Below are 7,441 nucleotides of genomic sequence, written 5' to 3' on the forward strand. Positions count from 1 at the left end.
GAGATGTGGTGGCAGTGGATCGAAGGGTCATCTGAGAGTGAAGAGTGGGTGTGGTGGTGACAATGGCGTGTCAAGAGGCAACCGACAACAGTCAATGTTGGCCATTGAAAAAAAGGGAAAATATATTTCGATCGACGGATTTCAAGCATTGCAATCCTGGATCGATCATGGCATGTCAAGAGGGAACCACCCATTACCAAATGGAATGTTTCAGCATCAAAGAGAATATGGGTGTTTTAAAGGTGGAAGAGAAGAATGGTTTGTGTTGCTACTTAGCCGAGTTTTTCTTGTGTATTGGTAGACGTATTCTTCAGTTGGGATTGATCGGATTTCCAATTGAGGCTAAGGGACAGTGTGTGGGCATAGAAAGAGGAGGGGACTGCTTGCAGACATAGGAAGAGGTCAGTGATTAGATAATTGCATGTAGGCTATGGTTCCAGTTTTAAAAAAATGTATTTTTCTTTTTGGCTGTCTCGGGTCATTATAGTGATAGCGTAAAAGTAGTGTTGGAATTGGGATAGGTATGAATTGTATTTGCATATGATTCAAGTGTTTTTCTTGCAGTGAGTGGATGTAAGAAAGGTGTGGGTGAGCTTGTCGAATTTGCAGTGACTCTTATGATTGAAAATTGGTGGTGTTTGAAAGGCACCAAGTAAGAGATGGCATTGTTTATTTTGTTTAGATAGTAGAATTTGTTATTACTTGTTTAGAATAATATTTGTGTTTGTTTGATATGCAACATTGTCAAAAAAGAGAAAAGAAGGATTTACATTTCAGAGGCTATCGAGTAGCAACACTAAATGTGCATGGAGGTGAGGAGGGTGGATGGGATAGTGGAGAAGGTCGAATTGAAAAAAACTATGATTGGAATAAAGTAGAGGAGAGTGATATGCACGATGCAAAAAGAAGAGAAAGAATATTTGAAACATGGTCAAAGCTAGGGTGAGTGCGCTAGTTGGGTGGACGAAGGTCGGGAAGTTTGAAATGTGGTCGAAGCTGGACTAAGTGCAGTGGTCGAAAGGAAGGATAGAAATATAGAGGAGTTGGATAAAACCATCAGATCGACCTCGACATAGAAGGTGCTGCGGTGTTTTGGTGGTTTCTAAAAAAAAAATGTATTGATATAAATGTGGTGTCGTTTAGTTTTTTTTTGTTTTTAGAAATGTTTCGGGAAGGATGTATATTTTTTTCCATGTATAACATGAAAGTTTGAATATTTTAATACCTGGAAAGAAGACAAGGTGATTGGTGGCATAGAAATTAGCTAAAACATTTTTCTGTTGGTGGTCGGACATGGACACAGATGAGTGGACGAAGGTCAAGATGGTTAAGCATAGTAGTTAGTTGTTGGGGAGGCGGACTTTGGCATGCATGATTTTGGCCATACTCATTTTTCAGAATGCAGGGGAATCTAATATGTAAAATGCTTTTTATTAATGACAATGTTATTTATGATGAATAGGTAGTTGAAAAGAAATTAAAAGAAAAATGAAATTGATTTTGAGAGAAGTAATACATTTTTGTATTGCTGGTGGGACCTAGAGTTAGTTAGGTGGGCATAGGTCAAGATGCTTTATGGTAGAAGTTATTTTGTTCAAAGGACAAGCCAGACATACACAGTTTTCGTCGTACTTTTGTTTTGGGCGTGTAGGGGTAATGTGATTTAAAACATGTTTTTTTTCCTGCAAATGTTATTTTCTAACATTGTTGCCTGAGAAGACGTTAAAAAGGAAGAAAGAGTATTTTTTTAATATTGGAAAAATATTTGTATAAGTATTAAAAAATAGTTGTTTTAAAAAATAAAATATTTTTAAAGAAGAATGGATGTTTTTTTATATGATGTTGTTTTGAAGAAAATGTGTTTTTCTAACAAATGTTTGTGTAGTATATTTTTTAGGTTATTTAATAGGGTGGTTTCGATGTTTGAGATGATGCAAGTACGAGAAACTAGTTGGTGGCACAGAAATTGAGAAAAAAATGAAGAACTGATAATTTTTTTATATCATGTTATTTTGATGAAAATTGTGCTTTTTTTAACAAAAGTTTGCATTGTGTTTTTTTTTGGTTTTTTAATATGGTAGTTTCGATGTTTGAGAAGATGGAAGTAACAAAAAATGGTTGTTGGCACAGAGATTGGAAAGAAAAGAATGATAGTGGTGGTGGAGCTCATGACGATCGGGTAGTCAAAGGCTCAATAATCGAAGGTCAGAATGGTGTTGGATAGAAGTGAGTTGGAGGGGAGTCTAACCCTAACATGTAGCATTTTTGGCATTGTGGCAAAATCATTTTCTATTTTGTCTTTGTATTTTTTGGTTTACGTTGTTTTCAAAGGGTTCTTGGTTGAAATGTTGTTTTAAAGAGAAAAAGGTTTGGTTTTTCAACAATGTTATTCATTTTTGAAATCTTTGTGAAGGATGTTTTGTACCATTTTAAATCTGATAATTTGCATGTTTGATAGGATGAATTTTTTTGGGGGATTTTATCCTTAGCAATGTGACGTGCAATATTTGGTATGTTTTCGAGAAAGTTGTTGATTTTTTTATGGTTCCAAGTATCTAGGAGTTATTTTCCATTTTAGATTCTTGTGTTTGTATTTCATTGGCTTCTATCGGTGCTCATAAAATTTTGGCTAGTTTGTAAAGAATGGAACCTTCTGTTGGAAAACCTGATTTTTCTTTATTCTTGCAATGGATGTAGTGACAGAGAATTTGGATTTATTTCTTTTGAAACTTTTATGGAAGGTACTTTATTTGTTGGATCTTACCTTAAAACTACAAAGGACAGATCTGTAGGTTGGTTTTTCCTTTTCTAGACTCTGGGTACATAATTCAATGTACAGTTGGATTGATGATTCTATTCACTGGGCATGGAGTATATTTTCATTCAAAGAATTATTTCATAGTAAACCCTTTTATGAAGACCTATAGAAATATTGGGAGTGTGGTTGTTGGAGAGTGGGGATTCTTCTCTTTGTTAGAGAAATTTAGTTCACATAAGTATGATTGGGTTATGCTTAAACATGTGTGCAAAAACATGGAATCACATTTTTTTATTTGCATGAGTGTGGACATGGTTTGGAGAAGGATGAAACCCCCTTTTGGTGGTGTAACGGCCCCAAAGGAGGTTGTCTTTCACAAAGGGAAGTTATTCTGGTTGTATTTAGACAAAGATTATGAAGACTACCCTTTCTATGGCTACACAATCTATTGGTTGGATGTTATAAGAAACCAATGGGGTTTTTCATTTGTTCCTATCCCTAACATACATAGTATGGAATTAGGATTACGTGAGAACTAGCTAATTTGTCTTGTGAACAATGATTCAACATCTGTTTGGTCGCTTGAAGATGTTGAAAATTTTGAGTTTGGTCGAATTTCAATTGAACGGGGCTTACATTGTTTTGAAGATGACTGGGGGTTCTGTTGGAGATTGATTGATATTATGTAAATTGACATAAATATTAAATGTGTAGGCTATGTACATTTTTGTGTAGTTCAGGGAAAAGTACTTATGTTGGCTTTTATAGAAGTGAAACCAAAGGTATACGATATAGTGATTGGATTATGAAAATCGATAATTACAGATGCTCTCTCTATCAAAAAGATCTGGGTTTATGTGGAGTAGCTTGTAGGTTTGAATGATGTTATTGAAAATGGAATTGTTTTCTCGATTTCTCCAAACACAGATTCAACTGGGGATATTCCATTGTTGCCTCTGGATAGCTTCATTTATCGTTTGAGGCTTGATGGAGTATTTTTATGGGATTGTTTCGTATGTCATGTTCATTTAATTTTGGAGATGTTTTCAAGGTGACTCAGATATGAGTTTGGAGAGCTTGGTGGAAACATGTCCATGTCAAATTTCCATAATTTTTTTGGACATTAGTTGTATTGGTCTGCAGTTTTATAGGTTGAAGAATGCAGTTAAATGAGAATTTTTTTCAACGCACCAATGGATTTTCTGGATTCTTTTTCTATATAATATATAATGTATTTATATTATGTTTTTTCATTATTTTGTTTGTGTTGTATCTTGGTTATGGATATTTTAAAAGTAAAAATTTCTGATTGCAACAGATGTTTATACAATTGTGAAGCAAAACAACGAAATAAGTATCAGTGATAAATTTATCGATTTTTTTTTTTGAATTAGTATGTGTGTGAAGTTTGTTTCCTGATGGGAGAATGTGGAACTAGCTGAACAATGAACAACTACAAATCATGAGAACACAAGTAAAGGGAAAGTGGTAACTCTCAGCTCAACGCCATTTATTTTTAAAAAGATAACTTTAGTGAAAAGCAACAGATAATTGAATACATAGGTCTCAGAGACCCATTTATTAATCTGAAAGGTTACATGTAGACCGACTATATGGGAGGTTATGGTTGTTCTTCTTGGCTATTGATGTTTTTTCTTCTTGGGTAGAGGGGGACGATGCGTGTGTTGATGAAGTTATTTCTTCTTTTGCTTGTGATGGTACGTCGAGGTGTTTGAAGGAAGGATTTTCCAGCCTAACATTTCCATGAGGTTGGGTATTCGCCGCTAGCATCTTCAGCTTGGGGGTTGGGGAAAAGAAGTTTATGCACAAGAACATGCAGTTGCTTTCATGTCCTAGAATAGTGTGCGCAGAAATGACCTGTGCGAGGAGAAGTGTAACCCCTTCTGGAGTGGAATCCAAACTCATGGGGAAGAATTAGTGTTGGAGCATTGAAGCCTCCATGCATGGAATTCCCCATCTGAGTTGGGAGAAAGCAGAAGGATATGAAAGACATTAACAATTGTATGGTTGAAGCTCAGGAGGGATAGCACCAGAGAATGTTTGAAATAGAAAAACTTGTTGGAACGAATCTCAGCATGGTGGATATAGAGGTGAGACTTATTTCGAGGTCATATATGAGGGCTTCCATCTTATGCATTCAACATGGGAAGGAAGGGATCCATTTATCATTTCATGGTGAAGGTAGAGAGTAATTTTGATGGGCCTAAGAGAACAAAGGTCTGTCTTCATAGCGTAGATTGGGTGCATCTTGCAACTCCCTCGAGAAGTAAACCCTACGTGTGTCGAGCACTAGTTGGTCGGTGTGACAGCTGATGGTTTTCGTTAGTCAGAAAAGGAAGGTACACGTGTTGATTGGTGGTTTTTTGGTGTGCCAACCAAGGTTCGTCGTTGGTCAGTAAGGATGGTATGTGTGTCAAATGTTGGTTGGTTGGTGTGACAGGCGAGGGTGGTCCTTGGTAAAAAAGAATGATCCATGTGGTGAGTGTTGGTCAGTTGGTGTGACAAGCAATGGTGGTCCTTGGTAAGAAAAGGACAACATGCATGGCAACCCCTGGCTAGTTGGTTGGGTGGAAAGCTCAGTGACTTTTCATAAATGGGGCAGGTGTGAATTCAGCCTATGAACTTTAGGTCAGAGGATCAAGGTTTGGTTAGGTGGGGAGGAATATCAGGGGGAGGAGAGAGTCGACCCCCACTATGCCAACCAAGGTCGGAGGTCGAGACAAGTGGGGCGGAATAGTTGTTGGAGAGGAGAGTCAACCCTGACTATGTCGATGGAGGTCAGAGGTCGGGATGGGTGAGGAGGAATAACTAGGGGGAGTAGAGAGCCAACCCCAGCTAGGGGCAGAGTCGACCTCGACTATGTCTATGTTGGTCAGAGGTCGGGATGGGTGGGGAGTAATAGCTAGGGGGAGGAGAGAGGTGACCCTGACTATGGGAGAATGCTATGGCACTTGAGTGATATTTTTTTTAAATGTATCTTTGGATTGTGTAGAGTGATTCCAGTTATTGGTTATATTAGATTGTGAAAGTGGTGGTTTTGTATATGTTGTAGTGATATAGATGGTGTTTATATATATCGATGTATGTGTAATATGGTAGGCTAATTGTAATTATTTAAAGTTTATTTAGTATTAAATTTTATTTCTTCTGTAAGGTGTTTGTGCTTAAATGATTGTACTTGTTGAGCGTGTGGGATGGGAAACAAGATTGAAAAGAGAAATTAAAGTTGAGCTGAAATCAGGTGTAGGAATGTCAACTAAAGGAACAAGAAACCATGGTTCAGAAACAAGTCGATTGCCTCATTCATGTGAGAGATCAAATGAATATCATCAATAATGTATCAGTAGAACAAGGATGCAGTAAATGCACGTAAAAGATCTTTGTACTAGGAAAAGAAAAAGCATTGATAATTCGTCAACATGATGGAGCAGACAACGGTACATACAGGAATATAAGTAGTATGAAGGGAATAATATTTGATTGAAAGCATTCCTTTGCACGATTTTGAACATGTTGACATTTGTCTGGGGAAGCGAAAAAAATTACCATTGAATTTTTTTGCCAATGTTGTGGTTGCAAAGAAAGTGTTGGTGCAGGCAAGAACGATGGTTCCTCTATGGAGAACGAAAGAAATGGACTATTGGAACAAGGGTACATTCATGGGGGTGAGTGGTTTGTAGCATTGGGTTTTATTGGTGGTAACAATATGGTGGGTGACATGGTAGAGAATTTTGGTCAATATTCTAGAAATTTGGGGTCGGGCATTCATTCTAGAAGCTATATAGTGAATATCATGATTCCACTAGATTTTTTTCATGTTGGGTCTCCTAGAAGAGAACAAGTGTGCCAAGTAGTTTTTGTTTCGATAGGTTTTTTACATGTGAATGGAATATATTAATTGTTATATGTTTTCTTTTGTTTCATTTGTTTATGTAGAGAAATGTTGGAAGGAATATTCGTGGAGAGACAAACGTGGGAGGAATAGAGAGTTTATGTGTTCATCAAGATAGGTTTTGACCATCTGAGGTTTTGCTGATAGTACTATGCTTGCACGGATGGTTGACAATTTTTGACAGTGAGTTGGAAATGTCGAAACAAGCATGTATATTAGCAAATTTGTAGTCAATGTTGCTATTTATAGAGATTCTATGGAGAGTCCCTCTCGTCGGATGGGATAGGTCATGCAATTGGATTTGTTTTGCTAGGATTTTTGCATTTGAATATGTATTTGGAAATTGTTAGATTCATCTTTTAATCATTTTTTTTGTTACAGAGCAATATTGGAGTGAATAGTAGTCGAGAAGTAAAGTTAGAAACAGGGCAACCTTTGTCGGGTCATTAGGTTGAGCTGGGTGGGCGCGTTGGGCTAGAAAATGTGTGTGTTTTCTCTCAAAATTTTGTTAAGTCATCAATTTTTATATGCTTCATTTTGGAGTTATGATTTCAACTTTATGCAAGCATAACAAACCAAACTAAAAAAAAATAGAAGAATGCATTCCCATGAATTTATGGAGATAAATGTTCAATCCAATGCTCAAACTTGGGAGGTTGTGTCAGATCATCCTCCATCTCAGTTTTTGTTTCATAAAGAAAGAGGTATTGGCTGACATGGTTTTACCAGGGAAATGATTGAGATGCATAAAGAGTTTCATTGCAAGATTG

Source organism: Pinus tabuliformis, chromosome 6, assembly GCF_031772625.1.
Source record: "Pinus tabuliformis cultivar Carrire ecotype Pingquan chromosome 6, CPIR1, whole genome shotgun sequence".
In the NCBI taxonomy this organism is placed as follows: Eukaryota; Viridiplantae; Streptophyta; class Pinopsida; order Pinales; family Pinaceae; genus Pinus; species Pinus tabuliformis.